Here is a 17342-nt window from a genome sequence, read left to right on the forward strand (position 1 = left end):
GATATGTGTTATTATTATCCCTATTTCTCAGATGAAGAAACAGAGGCACAGATTGGTAAAGTAGCTTACCAAAGATCCCACAGCCAGTAATTGGTGGAGTCAAGTTATGAACCCCATGCAGTATGATGCCAGTATGCACGCTCTTAACTACACAGGAGCTCTGGCCTCCTCTGTGCCAGCAGAATCTCAAGATGTAAGTGCCTTTCCCCCCCTCCCCCACGAAGCCCTTTTTTTTAGCAAACAACCAAGGGTAGTTTCTTGTGTGCCAGTTGCCATGCAGAGTCACGTCGCACTGCACCTCTGGCCAGCACATCCTTGCATAAATAGGATCATGCCCCTAACACGTAGGCAAACCTCAGTGAGCAAGCCTGGGCTCTCACAGTGGAGTCTGTCTCAAGGAGTGTGAAAATAAGATCTCAGGAAGAAACACGATTGTTAGAGGAGTACAGAAACAGAGCCAACTAAGAAAAGATGGGAACTGTAAACCGTAACTCACCAGCAGCCATAAATTAAAGAAAGGGAAATTAGAGAGATGCTCAAAGGGCCTCAGGGCTTTCTCATTTCCCTCTGTAAGCCTGAACAACACTACCAACACCTGCAGTGAAGCAAAAACACTCACTTCGGGGCACCTGGGTGGCTCAGTCAGTTGAGTGTCTAACTCTTGGTTTTGGCTCAGGTCACGATCTAAGGGTCATGGGATGGAGCCCAGCATCAGGTTCTGCGTTGACAGCACAGAGCCTGCTTGGGATTCTCTGTCTCTCCCGCTCTCTCTGCCCCTCCCCTGCACTCTCTCTCTCTCCCCAAATGAACAAATAAACTTAAAAAAATTAAAATAAATTTATAAATTTATAAAAATAAATTAAAAATAAATTTCACTTCAAAAGTGAAAAACAACTAGAAATACAGTAAAATAAATAATACAAACATATTTTACATACAAATGAAAACAGATGAATAATTGTACTCCACATATCTATTATTTATGGTCTCTTCCCCAAACTGTTTAAGACAAAGGTAACAAGATCAAATGCATACAAGATCCAGACAAGTAACCCTGACATAATAAGCTGGTCTCTGCCCAGCTTCCTGACACAGAACTCCTAAAATCCTTGGAATTACCTAAGTGATGGGGTGAGAGAAGGGTCTCACTTTTTTAAGCCCCTTTCAACCACACCTGAGTTTATGCTAATGTGCTGGCTCTTCCAGAATGGGGGCTTATGACTCTAGAAACCAAACTCGAGATTAGAGAATTGGAACTCCCAGCCCCACTCCACCATCACCTCTGGGTTCAGAGAGCCTCTGCTGGGAAGGTGGGGTGTCCAGAGAAATCACTGTAGCCCTGTGCCTTTGCCTGAATATTTTGCCCTTATGCATCTTTTCTATTTGGGTGTTCCAGAGTTGTATCCTTTATAATAAAGCAGTAAATCATAAGTAAAGCAATTTCCTGAGTTCTGGGAGCTATTCTTACAAATTATCAAACTGGAGGAGGGAGTTGTGGGAGTCCTTGATCTTAGCCAGTTAATCAAAAGCATAGATGGGACATAGACAACTTGGGATTTGAGATTAGCATCTGATGTGGGCTTTAGTTTTGTGAGACTTAACCCTTAACCTAGGAGGTCTAACTCCAGGCAGTTAGTGTCAGAATTGAGTGAGGGGCTCCTGGGGGCCCAGTTGGCTAAGAGTCTGAATCTTGATTTTGGCTCAAGTCATGATCTCAGTTTGTAAGATCAAGCCCCACAACAGGTTGCGCTGACAACAGGGGGTCTGCTCGGGATTCTCTCCCCCTCTCTCCATCCCTTCCCCTGCTCTCATGCACTCTCTCTCTCAAAATAAGTAAATAAGCATTAAAAAAGAAAAAAAAAAGACAGAATTGAGTGAAACTTTAGGACACCCAGTTGGAGTCCACTGAAAATTAGAGAATAGCTTAGTGTGGAAAACCCACACACTGGTGTCAGAGTGTTGAAAGTAGAAGGAAATAGGTTTTTTTCCTTTTATAACTGCAATAAGTGAATTGTGTAAGCCAAACACAACATGTTTGGGGGGTAATCTGCCCCATAAATTCCCAGATTTATGGAGACTTGAATGTATTCAATATAGGAGAAAAAAAATTCAAGGTGCTACAATGTGTGTGTTTTTCTACCCCACCAAGCAATTAACTCAGTTCTCCTCAGACACTGACCAAGGTGTTCCACAACCTGAGCCCAATTCTGACACTATCAACCTGGGGATCATGCCAGATCCCTCGGGTTAAGGGCTCAGCCCCAGAAGACTGCCCCCACTTCAGATGCCAAACCAGCCATACATTGGAGGTTTTCATGACTCCCTCCTCAGGTTTGATTAATTTGCTAGAGCAGCTTACAGAACTCAGGAAAACAGTTTATTCACTAGATTACCAGTTTATTGAAAAGAATATTAAAGGCTACAAATGAACAAGATGAAAAGATACCTAGAGCAAGGTCCTGAACACAAGAGCTTCAGCCTCTATGGATTTAGGGGCTGGCACGGGGAAGCGTTCTGGCTCACCAACCTGGAAGCTCTTCAAACCCCCCTCCTTTGGGGTTTTTAATGCAGGTTGCATTACACAGGCATGGTTGATTAAATCATTGGCTGCTGGTGATTGATTCAACCTCCAGCCCCTCACCTGTCCCCAGAGGTCAGGGGGGTGGGACTGAACGGTCTAACCCTCTAATCGTGATTGGTTCCCCAGGCAAGCAGCCCCCATTCTCGGTTTACCTAGTGACTTTTCTAAAAGTCATCAACATAACAAAAGACATTTTCATTGCTCTCCACACTTAGGAAATCACAATATCACTGGTGTAATGAAAAAAGCCTCGCCATTCAGAAAGAAATGTTCCCATTTATTGAGAATGGTGGGGAATGTTGGCCCAGTAGGCTTGGCCCGGCCTCTTCTCCCATCCGTCAAACACATACCCTGCCATTGACAGGAAATGTCTGCCACCTGGGTTTTTTGGTTTTTGTTTTTTAAAAAAGATGGGGTCTTGAGAACTCTAAATGCTCACTTCACCGTAGAACAGATGTTTTCTTACATTTATTTATTTTGAGAGAGAGAGAGCGGGGGAGGGGCAGAGAGCGAGGAAGAGACAGAATCCCAAGCAGGTTGGTTCTGCACTGTCAGCCCAGAGCCTGATGTGGAGCTCGAACCCATGGATTGTGAGATCATGACCTGAGCTGAAATCAAGAGTCAGATGCCTAACTGACTGAGCCACCTAGGTGCCCTTGTAGAACAGATTTTTAAATCAAATGAAGCATTAAGACATTTGAGGGACAAGCATTTATCTTTGAGCTTGAGGTTTATGCTTTCCAAGATAAATATTGTTTTCCTTTTTAGCAAATACTGGTTGACCCATGTAAATTGGACACCGCTTCTGAAGCAGTCAGAAAATCCTGTTTCTTTTTTGCCTAAGGATATTCATAAACTCAGTTACTTTTTTAAGAAAATGATACACATCTACAGAAAATATATTATCTTAATATCCACAGATAGAGGCCATAATACTTTAACTTCCCCTGGAATCTTCTAAATGTGAGACTTATCATACATACATCATCTATGCAGCCCTGCAGGGCACAATAAAAATTAAGATTTGCACTGGAAATCAATTTTCTTTAGTTACACATCTAACCTAAGCACTATGGCAACAGAACACAAGATAAAGTAGGTCACGAATTTCAACTAGAATGGCTTAGATGAAACAGAAGCTCAGTTGTAATGTGTTGCTCATCTTTTAGGGGTCTTTATTTAAAGAATTTAAAAATTCCTGTGTTTCACATGCCCCAGCCAACGTAATCTAACAACAATCTGGTAGATAAAAATTCAAAGACCAGATCTTCGAATGGGATTCATTCAATCTCAGTATTTGTCTCATATGGCTTGCCAATGAACTAGTAGGCTCCATCTTTATACACATAAATAGATGAAGAAGGGAATTCCAGGTAAAAGGAAGAGCTAGAGGAGTACACAGTCATGCAAGGGCACAGGATACTATTTGAGATCATTTTGGTGACGACCAAAGTCAGACACAATAAGGGAATCAAAGCGCTATAAGCATCAGGAATTATCAATGGTCTCCTGGAACCTAGCTGAATACATGTGTCAGCTACCTCGGCTATTTTTATCCATGAAGTAAAATGAAATGAAGTTCTAATCCCTTTTACAGGATTTGCTTCTGGGGTATATATGGCCCTCTCTCTTACTAACCCATGTTGTTTATTCCAACTTCAACTCCCTCCTCTAGGACCTTTTCTGCACTAAATATCCTTTCCTCTTTTCCCTCTCTTTAATGAATAGAACTTATATGTCTTTAGAGTCAGAAAGATCTGTCTGTTTCATCTGCCAGAATAATAGCTGTGTGATCCTGGGCAAATTACCCACCTTCTCTGAGCCTCACTTTCCTCCCAAGGTTGTTGTGTGCATTAAATGAAACAAATAATATGAAGGCACATTCATAGGTCCCATCACCTAGCACTGTGCCTAGAATAGTAAGCTCTCAGTAATGGTAGTTGGTATCCTTCTCTCCTCTCTCCTCTCTTGATGTGTTGCCTCCTGCTCAGTTTATAAACCTGCCCAGCTGTCTCATTTCCTGAACACATGTGTGCACACACACACATACACACACTTTCCCTCAACTCTGTGGCATGCTTAAACGTCCCCCCTGCCCTTCACTGCCAAAGGAAGAAGAGTATGCTTGGAATCATTCAGGGCCTTACTTCCCACTCATTCTTTGCCACACTGACGCCTGAATTCTGCCTCCATCTCTCATCTGAATCTGCTCCAGGAATGCCTACTCTATTGCCCAAGCCAACATTGTTTGCTTAGTTTTTAGCCACTTAACCTGTCCTCAACATTTAGCACCATTGACCATCTTTTTTTTATGTTTATTTATTTATTTCGAGAGAGAGAGCATCTGCAAGCAGGGGAGGGGCAGAGAGAGAAAGAGAGAGAGAGAGAGAGGAAATCCCAAGCAGGCTTCACATTCAGCACAGACCCCAACACAGGGCTCAAAGCCACAACCCTGGGATCATGACCTGAGACGAAATCAAGAGTCAGATGCTCAACCAATTTAGCCACCCAGGAACCCCAGCACCATTGAACCTTCAGAACGTTCCTTTCTCTAGTCTCCATTCAACTGGAAGAGCCCCTGGTTCTGCCCCCATCCCTTTTTCCCCGCCTTTCTGATGGCTCCTTCCCTGACTCTGCACTGACTCCACTGCTCTTCCTGGCTCCTTGGAACAAATTTCCTACTCTTATGGATATGAAAGAGTCAAAGGGCAGAACCATGGTAATGCCAGTTAGAGCCCTCAAAAGTAGGACCACACTAGCAATAATTTTGGCAACATGGAGATAACCTATTCATATAAGTCTTAAATTCTATGTTGCTCCCTAACAAAAAATTATCAGAAAACCTGAGATGATCTTTAAACTGCTCCATACCCCAGCAACACAGAACAAAGAGAGGGGAAGCCGGAAAACGTATCCAGAGCTTTACAGAGAGCACATTAGAGAATATTCTTCCTTGTCTTCCATTTCTACACAGATCAATACAGTAGCTGGTAGGAGCAGAAGTATCTAAAACTACACACATAACTGCTGAACACTGTATTTAAAATCAATTACAGATAAGTTGAGCTTTTCCTACAATTATTTTTAACACCCTAGATCCAAAGGAGTCTTCATTCTCAGTTAGGCATCTTATACAGATGGTACAGAATCAGACAATAATGAACACAGAAAAATAACTGAAATTTCTCCTAACCACCTTTTGCAAGGGTTTCACCAATTCTCAATTAAGAAGGCATTAGAGTTAATACAAAAATTATGGTGTATATTACCACAGTTTGCCATACAGCTGGTTAATAACACAGGCCTTAGAGTAACACTGCCTTGCTTTAATTCCACTCCTACTACTTATTGACTGTGTGAACTGGTAACGTTATTTTAAAACTCTCTAAGACTCTCTTTGGCTAATCTATTAATCAGGGGGAAACGATGGCATTTTTTCACAGGGATTTCGAAAAGATTAAATGAGAAAATGTACATAAAATACTTAGCACAATGCAAAACATGGTTTGCATTCGAGATATGGTATGTAAATATTTTTCTTGTGCTACATTCCCAGATTTAGCTCCTTCCTTTCTGAGAAATTCTGCTTTAATTGTTGGTAAATAAACAAATGTGTGCATGTGATGTATAGCTAACTTGGGAGATAAAGCAGGGGAAACTTGGCTGTAAGTAGACAGAATCATCTCTGTGAAGTTTACAAAGCCTCAGTTTCTGCCCAGAATAGAAATTGACCCCTGTTCACTCCTTCCTTCAGCAAAGATAGAGGGGACTTCGACCCTTGACCAGGGAAAAGGAGGAAAGGTGTAGAGTTTCTGACATCAAAGGGACAGGAATGAGGAAGAGTTGCCTTCTCAAACCCATTCTCCACCAAGTAACATTCTACTGCTTTATCATAATGTTTTTAGGTTTTTATTTTTATTTTTTTCAGTGATCTCTATACCCAATGTGGGGCTCAAACTCATGACCTCAAGATCAAGAGCCACGTGAACTCCCAATTGAGCCATCCAGGCACCCCTATTTTATTAGTGATAAAATAATTCTGATTCTGAAAGTTGGAGAAGAAGCCAAAATCCAACCAATGATTTCAAAACTCAGAGGTAACGACTATTAACACGTTGAAGCAATTTCTTTAGTAATTTCCTATGCATCTATTTACACACCTATAATTATAAAATAGTTGAGATCAGCACTGTATACAGTTTTGTCCACCCTTATAACTGTTCTATTATGAGCATTTTTCAATGTCACTGGAAGGTCTTCAAAATTCTTTCTAGGGACTACAAAATTGTCCCTTGGATGAAAGTATTATAATTTGTGTATTTATTTTAATAACTCTTCTTATTTTCTAATCACAAAATAATTGCATATCCATTTACAAAATTAGAAAATGTAATGTGTAAATCACCCATAATCCTCCTGCTCAGATACAGGCGCTGTTAATATTTTGATATATTTCCTTCTAGTATTTTTCTGTGACTAGCTATTACATACTTAACATAATTGAGGTCATATTTTATGAGAATCTTTCTATGTCATTAACAATGCTTTCAAAACAATTTTTAGTGCTTTTAAAATATTAAATGATACATGTCTGATCTCACTCTCTTACTGGTAGGGAGGAAAGAAATTTCCGGCCAATAAAGACAGAAATGTCCAGAAATAGAGGGAAAAATTCTATATAAAACCATGCCCTCTAAGTCAAGAGTTTCTCTAAAAGGAATCCAGACTTACTTGGCATGCAAAAGCAAAGTGGTTGCTTCCAAAAGCCAGGTCATCAAATCCAAGGTAGGGTAACTGAGTCAGAACTCTTTAGTTATGAGTGACAGATCCCTTTCTCAAGTTTAGAAAAGAAAAAAATTAACAACGGAAAAAATTTTCTTTAAATAGACATAAGCAGGGAAGGATGAAGGGAGGGAGGAAAGGGAGAAAATTGTTAACTGAGGAAAATAAAAACAATTTCCGTTACTGCTGAAACAGTAACAGAAGCTCAAACAATGTCCTTAGGACTTTCTTATTCATTATCTCTCACCTCTCTTCATCTGTGTTGGTATCATTCTCTCCACCATGGACAATATGTGGATTCTCTTGAAAGAAAGCTGGTCATAAGACTCTCTGGCTTATCTTTATAGATCTTGATCCCTGAGGAAGAGATAGTAGTTTTTCTGGTGGCTTCTGAAGAACATTATCGGCAGGGATTCTGGTCACCTGAGCTGAACCCATCACTGTGGCCAGGAGGATAGAGTACCTGATTGGCCAAGTTGGTATCTGAGGACCACACTTAGTGGAGTGCAGGGGGCCAGTTCTACTAAACTGCAGGGCAGGAGAAGTAGGGTTCTCCAAACAAGGAAGAAATGCCGACAGTCATGTCCAAGCAGGTAACAGGTCAATGGTCGCAACATCGCAGGCGGCAGGATCCTGAGAGGGCAGAGAGGAGCAGTCTGGGAGTAATTCTGGGCCTGAGTGACCAAGTACATTCCTACATATTCAGGAGCCAAGAGCAGGAGGTGTGGCCATAATGGAGATGAGACATATGAATGTACTTTTATTTATTTAACTGCTCCATATTGTTTTTTATTTAAGCTTATTTATTTATTTATTTATTTATTTTGAGAGAGAGAAAGAGAGCACAAGCAGGGGAGGCGCAGAGAGAGAGAGAGAGAGAGAGAGAGAGAGAGAGAGAGAGAGAATCCCAAGCAGTCTCCACACTGTCAGCATGGAGACTGATGTGGGGCTTGAACTCCCGAACCATGAGATCACGACCTGAGCCGAAATCAAGAGTCGGCTGCTTCACTGACTGAGCCACCCAGGTGCCCCCAATACTCCATATTGTTAAGTATTCTTCCAAGCTTCCCTTTTCCTCAGTTACTATACTAAGAACTTCCTTTTTCATTTATTTTACTATAATATTTATTCACTTATGGTATAAAATAAATACATGCTCATGAAAAAATACAGAAAGATAAATAAATACCTATATTTCTACTACCCAGGAGCAACCAAATTGTGTGTGTGGTTGTTTTATCTGTGCATTGTATATATATATATATATATATATATATATATATATATATATATATACCTGCACACATATACATATATGTCCACATACAAAATTGATATCATACTTCATGTAGAATTTCCATTCATGATTTTAGTTAAAGCTGAATTAGAAACATTTTAGGTAGTTGAATATCCTTTGATATTAGCATTCTGATAGATATGTATTTCATCATATAACCTATCAGAAAATTTTAGCCACTTCTTGATTTGCAGACATTTAGGTTGTACCCATTTTTTTCACTATTACAAATAAGTCTATATTAGGTATAACTATTCATCTGCATCTCTGATTATTTCTTTAGCAGAGTCCTAGAAGTGGAGATATCGGGCCAAAGCATGTGCACAGTCTTAAGAATACAGTCACACAAATTGGCCTGGGGTCAGCTCTATCAAGGTTTAAGGTGAGAGGAAATGACAACATTTGGAAAGGCCCAAGATGGTCAGAATGGGGATGGTGGGAAGCCAAGAACTAACTGGAACATGAGGGCTGTAACATCGGCCCCATGGGGAAAAGACAAGATTTGTGTAGGTTGCCATTCAACGAGATCAAATCTTAACATAGATGATGTGGGTTCTCATTTTAACTTACACAGCTGTCACAAGTGGATGGACCAATGGAAAAACAAATCCCTCTTCACCCCTTACCTCCATTTCACTTCTATGCTGGCTTGAGCCCCATCTACCCTCAGAGAGAATTATCTCTACCAAGGAATGCAAGTAGAACAAAGTAGAGAATTTTATTTGCCAGAAATGTTCCATAGTCTTTTTTCCCACATCAGTCAAAAAGAGAACAACACTCCCCAGAGGACTCTACAAACTCTGCTCTGTGGGAAATGAGAATAAATGGAGTTCTCCGGCCTTGTAGAGCAGACTGGCAGAGTTGGCAATTAGGAGCAGGAGTCCTGACAGGTTTGTGCGGCTCGGAATGGATCAATGGGTGAAGGAAGAGTTGGAGAGGGACCACTATGGGGAACGGGGTGAGTAACAGAGACATTTAGGGGCTGCCGTGAATACAGAGCTTTAGAAAAAAGAACTGTGGCCAAGGAGGATTCAGGGATGCTTTCTGTAAGGTGCCATATATTTGGTCTGGCTCTAAAAACTACCAACATCAAAGATACACATGAATCTTCAAGGCTTCCAGAGACAGATTTATGGTTTTTTTTTGCATGTGACTCTGCCCAGAAGATGGGCCACATGAAACCTAGGAAAAACTTTTAAAAGCAACCAAAACACAAGCCACCATGTTTTCTTTGGAAAGGAATCTGGAGATTCTACAGGAGAAGATCTACAGGAGATCTTCGTAGAATTTTTAGAATTCTACAATTCTATAAATGTGTAGAATTTATTCGCTTCACTTTTTTTTTTTTCTCTCTGGTCCTTCACACACATGTTTAATACCTTTCTATTTTATAATTGGATTGACTCGCCATGTGCGTTTGGAAAAGGTATTCTGAAGTATTTGGCTCTGTAATTTTCTTTCCTCCCCTTACCACATTCTCCTAATTGAGGATAGCTTATTATGATGGCAAAGGCCTTGCTTTACTTTGTCCGGGTACAATCCATAGCCTCCATCCAGAGCTTTACACCTAGTGTTGCGATATACGCACTTGCCAAGTTTTAGTGAAGGCAGAAAAAATAATGGGGGTTGCGAGTAGAAACTTTTCAATCACTAAAAAGCCTGATTTGTCTTCACTTATTCACCAAATCAACAAACACGGATGGAGGGTTTGGTACAGATAAAACTCATTTTTTCAGCCTGTTGTACAAAGTGCTGTTCTGTTCTCCCTCAAGAATGTGACTTTTCATCTGTTGATCATTTTAAAATTGGCTTGTAAGCAAAGCACAATGTAGAATAAAGAAGAAAGCAGAGTTTCCTCCTGATAAAGACTTGGCTTCCATTGTTGAAGGGCAGAAGAGGTCAGGTGGTGGTCTCCATTTCTAAAGAGCAAAGCACCCTCTTTGTGTTGAGATGTTTAAAATTCTTTAATCAAAAAGTGCTTTGGCCTGATAATTTAAGGTATGCATTTGATTTAGTTTATCTTATTTGAGGATGAAAGGAGAAAAGAAATGTGGTTCGGGAAGGGAAGAAGCCTTCTCAGGCCACTAGCCCCAAGACCAAAAAAAAAAAGTCAAGAACAGATACCTCAAAGGACCAGTGGTCTCAAAGACAAAAGGGACAGGGGTTTTAGGAGTTGACCCTTTGAGGATGCTCCCCTACACTGCAGTAAGAATCCCGATGGAGCAGACGGAAGCTAATAGAAGAATTTGTAGCCTTCAATCTCCTTTCACCATGTTGGCTTTCCACCTCGAGCCCGGCACTCTGCTGGTCTCTCAGGCCACATGACAGCAAGCCCTTGACACCAATAAAGGAGTCATGGAAGGGAGAGAGCAGTGGAATGACCGACCCTCCCCTTTTGCCTGGGACTTTGGGTTTTAGCAATAAGAGTCCTGCGTCCTGGGAAATCCCTCAGTTCCTTACGATTTTTTTGTCACAACTTCAGAATGTTCAAATTACATCTTCACAAGTACCAAGTCACTCCATTATAAAACCAGAAAGGCAGCGAGTATGAGACTGAATGACTGTGGGAAACGGGGAGAATCTCAGTCTGTGGAACGCATTTGTAAACCTCTTGCTGCAAATGCAGGGGAGGCAGATCCTACATCATTTTTAGGAAGGCCACAATCGTAAAAGGATAGAGAATTTACCTTTTACTCACTTAAACATGTAGAATGCTGTTGACATTTTCTTTATTATTGATGTCTTTAAATCAGTGAAGTTTGTTGATTTGTTTTGGATTTAGAGGATATATTTACAAGGGATTTCATTGGTTAATTTACAACTATGTCCCCCCCCCCCCCCCACGGCTTCCCATAGCTGCTCAACTTTGAATCCTTTTTTTTCTTTTAATGTTTATTTATTTTGAGAGAGGGAGACAGGCTTCGAAGCAGGCTCCGCACTGAGAGCTGAAGAGCCTGATGCAGGGCTGGAACTCACGAAATGAACTGTGAGATCATGAGGTGAGCTAAAGTGGGGCGCTTAACCCACTGAGCCGCCCAGGTGCCCCAACTTTGAATCCATCTAACAACATGGTATGAAGAATGTAAATCTCATGCTTAGGAAAGTACTGTTTTCCCATTTCTTAATGTTAAGAATCATGTTAATGCTAAGAACCATCAGCTTCACATATTACTAACATACAAGTTCAGGGTTTCTAATAAACTAGGCACCCAACATTGCCAAATCCTTTCCATTCTTCTCCAAATGCCGAGTTCACCAGCCCTGCTCTCTTTCCTCTGATTCAAGAGGCTCATTAGAAGCCTGCCCTTTGGGGCACCTGGGTGGCTCAGTCCGTTGGGCGTCCAACTTCAGCTCAGGTCATGATCTCGCAGTTCATGAGTTCAACCCTTGCTTTGGGCTCTGTGCTGACAGCTCAGATCCTGGAGCCTGCTTTGGATTCTGTGTCTTCCTCTCTCTCTGCCCCTCCCCTGCTCGCTCACACGCTCTCTCTCTTTCTCTCTCTCTCTCAAAAATAAACATAAAAAAAAAAGCCTGCCCCTTTGCCATCCTGCTAGCAGAACCTCAACCCTGACTCCATCCACACCCCCGTTTCTCCCTTTCTCTTGCCAAAATGAAAGAATACTTCTTATTTCTAAGTGCATAGTCTACCTTCTATTCCATCCTCACCTACCTCACAGGATGTCAATTATCATCACCTCTGCCTCCTTATATGGCTTCAGTTGTTCCTTCTGTATGGCTCTGTTCTTCAGCATTTATACGGGCTTAATTTGCTCCCATCTTTAAAAGATATTATTTCTCCATCCCAGTTGTTCTCAGCTCTGGCTATTCATTAGAATCAGCTGGGGACCTGTAAAAACTTTATCCTGGGAGGCTGCACCCCGTGACAATTAAGTCAGAAATGACAGGGGTGGAACCCAGGTGTCAGAATGTTTTTAAAGCTCTCCAGGTGATTCCATTTTGCAGCCAGGCTTAAGAAACACTGATCTAACTTAACTATTCCTCCAGCTACCCCTATCTTCCTCATTCACTGTCATATTGACATGCCATCTCCTTTCTCTGACCCCCTCATTCATGCCTCTAGAAGCATAATCTGGCTCCTGCACCCTCCACTGCCCTGCCCCCCTCCACCTCAGATTCTTTCAGGGAAGATCATTGAACCTTGTAACAGAAACAGAACAATGCATGGGTACGTCCAAGACTCTGAATATTCTGTAAGAGGACTGCTTGAGTTATGACTGTTCATAGATGGCTTGAGGGGACAAGCTGAGGGTTGTGGAGTAGGCAGAGTCTCCTGATTTCAGTCCAACACCTCGCAAATAAGTAGGTCTGCTGAGTTGATTCCAAGTGAATTCTTTGGCGGAGAATAGAATAAATTGCATATATCTTCACTTGGAGAAGCTGACTCTAATAGTTAACAATACCGTATTACACATTTGAAAGTTACTGAGAGAGTACATCGCAAATGTTCTCCTCATCAGAAAAAAAAAAAAAATGTAACTATGTGGGTTGATGGATGTAAACTTATTGTGGTGATCATTTTGCAATATAAACACTTATCAAATCATTATGTCGTACACCTAAAATTGACACAATGAGGCTTTTTTCATGTTTATTTATTTGAGAGGAAGAGAAAGTGAGAGAGTATGCATGCACGTGGGGGATGGGCAGAGAGAGAGAGGGAAAGAGAGAATCCCAAGCAGGCTTGGTGCTGACAGCACAGAGCCCGATGCAAGGCTCCATCTCACGAACCTGTGAGATCACAACCTGAACCGAAATCAAGAGTTAAATGCTTAACCGACTCAACCACCCAGGCACCCCAACACAATGTTATATATTAATTATGTCTCCGTAAAAAACAAAAATGGGAGAAGAATAAAGGAGAAATGCTGACTCCAATTCTGGAAGTCCTTAGACCTAAGTATGACCTGAAAATCTTAAGTGTTTTAATTCTATAAACTAGTCTGAAATAAATGATCTTAATAAGAAGCCTTAGTATACCTGTTGAAAGATCTAGTATGTATTTATACATATTGTGGGCATATTAAATATTTGCACATGCATTATAATTTCTTGTAATTCTACCCACTTTCCCTTCCTACAAAGAGTCATGCAGCTGTTAGTTAATTTAAGGAAGTCTATTCTTCTATGATTCTCTTGCACCATATCAGCTCAGAATGACGTGGTTCGTATGCGGTGGGAGCCACGGAGAAAAGATCAGATCTGGTGATGGTGCTGCTGGTTGAAATTCTGCGACCTTTTAGATGTTTGTTTTCCAAGGGAACAATGCAAAACAAAAGAAAACAAAACCAAAAAACTGAAGTTCTAAAAGCTGTTGTTCTTATGCTTTGACTAAAGTACAGTTTTTGAAATATAAAATAAGTTCCAATTGCCAGTTCTGAGAGCGGCTGCTTTTCCATAGGACTCCTATGTGGCTTTTAAGAATTCCCGGGGTTAATAATTTGTCTTAGTGCCAAACCCCTGGCTTCATTTTCCTTTGCCCATCTGCACCTTTTGCGTGCATACGGGCTGTTGGTGTGCATATGTAGCCAAGCCTTTGCATATGGAATGAGTATGCTTTCAAAAAGCAGGCTCGCAAAAGTTCTAAAGGAGGTGGTGAGTACTTGGAGGGGGTCCAGCCACACGCTGCAGATGGCGCTGCTGTGATGCAGAAGGGGATTAGTTCACAGCTCTGATCAGTCCGCCTTGCTCCTCAGAACCTAGGTGCTCTTGAATGGATGGCATTGGCTCTGTGCATTTACTCTGTATGAAGGGCTTTCATACGGCACTAAATATGAAATTCAGGGAGAATAAACACAAGGCTATTTTTTAATGAATGCAGAATAATGTCTACTCTCCTTTGTTTGCCACTTGGAGGAAAAAAATGCTCTAAAGGCTAAAACCAGTGTCAGTGTTTGAAAATAATGAAGAATAATAATGGAGATCATCAAATTCTCTAATTTGCTGTGAAAGAGGAAACAAATACTAGGCTAGCTATGATATTGGGGGTGTCTCAGTCTTTTTCACTTAGTGCCACAGAAAGCCAATAGTCTAGCGAAAGTATGTTTCGTGTGCATTTAAGTCATGTTACTGCCTGAGGAGGCTGCTAGGTGGGAAGAGACAGTGGAAGGAGTATTTGGTCTAATAAAGATTATGTAAAACATTAAGGTGGGATAGCTGGGGAGCATTTGGAATGTCTAATTTTGAATTCGGGTATTTTTGCACCTAAGTTTTTACTGATTAGTTAAAGTCTGCAATAAAGGTTACAACAAAGAACAAAATAAACAGCATCAGCCCCAACTGGTTTTGACTTTGAGCTCTAGCCACAAAGCAATTGTATTGGGGGGGTAATGGCTGAGCTCAGGTCATGCCTGAAAGCTAGAGGAAGGAGACAGAATTGTGATTTACTTTTGAAGACTTTTGTTCCAATTAACTTGCATTCTACAGTGCCTAGCGCAGCTCCTGGTACATAGTTGGCACTCAAAAATATCTGTTGAAATGATCACCACCTACTGGACAAACACAATAAGGGCAGGAAGTGGGGACATGACAATACTTATCTGTGTTTGTGTAGCTGAGAGAGTACTGTTTTCCAGAGTTAACAGTGACCTCTGAGGAAGGGAAAGGGGAAGGAGAATGGCCGATGCACCTTGTAACACATGTTTTGATGGGATGAAAACACAAATGTCATGATTCTCAGACAATGCAAAGCAGTGAGAATCAAACATGATCTACACCATTTACAAGGACAGGTGGAGTTTTGTCAGGAAGGACAACTTGGGGGTTATTGTGTTATCCATTTATACATCAATTCATTCCAGGAGTGGACATCCTACTTAGTAGATGTCACTCTGGTCCCTCATGAGACATGCCCAGCTGGGAAGCCTTGGAGTGGCTGTACCCCCTGGGTGCTTTCTGCAACTTGTGGATTTCTCAGATGAATTTTTTTAAGTACTACATGAGGGGCGCCTGCGAGGCTCAGTTGGTTAAGTGGCAGACTCTTGATTTCAGCTCAGGTCATGATCTGAGGATCACATCATGGGTCATGAGATCAAGCCCCACATTGGTCTCCATGCTGACAGTGCATGGAGCCTGCTTTTGATATGCTCTCTCTCTCTCTCTCTCTCTCTCAATCCCCTCCTCCTCCTCCTGCATTCACACTCACTAGCTCTTAAATAAATAAACTTAAAACAAAATTTTTTTTTAAGTACCACATGAAATTGACAGTTGTTTAGTCCATGGTGAAATAACTTCAGAGAAATCACACTGAAAGTAAGAGATGACCTATTCATCTTAACACTGAAACATCAGTGGTCAGATAGATGGAGGGAAAAGGCAATCAAAAGATAACACTTTGGTTTATACATCTGTTCCTTGATAACCATTTCTGAGAGTTATCTGTTATTAAGAAATGAAGGCTAATGACAACTTTTATACTGAGCCTATTTCTAAGTTATGAAGTACTAGCTTTTAGGGAAATGGCTACTGTGCAGAGGGTAGCAGGCACCAAGAGAGTAGATGTGGTTGTCCAGGTGCAGAGAGGAGAGCAGAGGGCCTAGGACAGACAAGGCGAACATGTACATTTCGGAGCAGCAGAGTGAATAGCCTCAAAGGAGACAGAAGGAACAGCCAGAGATGACCAGAGGAAAACCGGGAATGGTCACTGGGTGATACAGACACCAGGAGAGGAAAGTGTTTCCAAAACAAAGGAGCAAGTTTTCATAAATTACAATAATAAGCTTTGTAGATTTATTCCATGATAGTATTTTCTTTTTTCAACTTAGCTCCTGCAAGATCAGAGAGTTCTGTAACTACCAGGGTATTTCTGGGATTAGTGATCCAGCAACGTATATAACCTACCCAGATGCTTCATGAAGTATATAAGTTTCGAATAAGTCTACCCTGACCATGCTTCCTAAATCTAATATTGAATCACACAAGCTGACAGCGGGGCAAAAAATTTGACATCACATTGTACTGGAAAACTGTAAGTAAATTGGATAGCTGGGGGTGTTTCCTCTTAGCCTTAAGCACCGAGAAATCACAATTATATCTTCACGTGAAGCCTCTCCATCACTCAGTATTTTTTACTATCTAAATAAAGACCTTTTCCAAGATTGTTTTGACTTTTTAAGAAAATAAATATTATTAAGACTATTTCTACTTTAAAAGTAATACTCATTAGAGAAAATTCTCATTATAGAAATTTACAAGAAATTGGAGAAAATTGCCCATCACACCAAAATGCAGTCTCTGTTAACATTTTTAAGTGTGTTTCTTTTCCATCTTTTCCCCCACACATTTAAAATTTCCTTTTTTACAGTTCTGACTACATTTTGTAGTTTTATGTGTTGTTTTTTTTCTCCACTTGGCGTGATATAATACAATTAGTTTCCCACTTTATTTTAAAGTCCTCATAAAGATTATTTTCCATGGCAGCATTACATAATTTATTTCACAAGGCCTGTATGGTTAAACATTTGCATTAATTTCATTTTTTTTACTATTATGAAGAGCTCTGCTTTTAACCCATTTATTAATGCTTTTGCAATTTTTCACAATATTTAATTTAATAGATTAATAATTATGAATGTTTCTGACACTATTGATTTAATTTGCTAAATTGCTCTCTAAGTTGGGTCCCAATAGTCTTTGTTAAAAGCACAGGCTTCAGAGTCAGATTGG

Source organism: Puma concolor, chromosome C2 (assembly GCF_028749965.1).
Source record: "Puma concolor isolate L17-30 chromosome C2, mPumCon1.1.hap2, whole genome shotgun sequence".
Classification (NCBI taxonomy): Eukaryota; Metazoa; Chordata; class Mammalia; order Carnivora; family Felidae; genus Puma; species Puma concolor.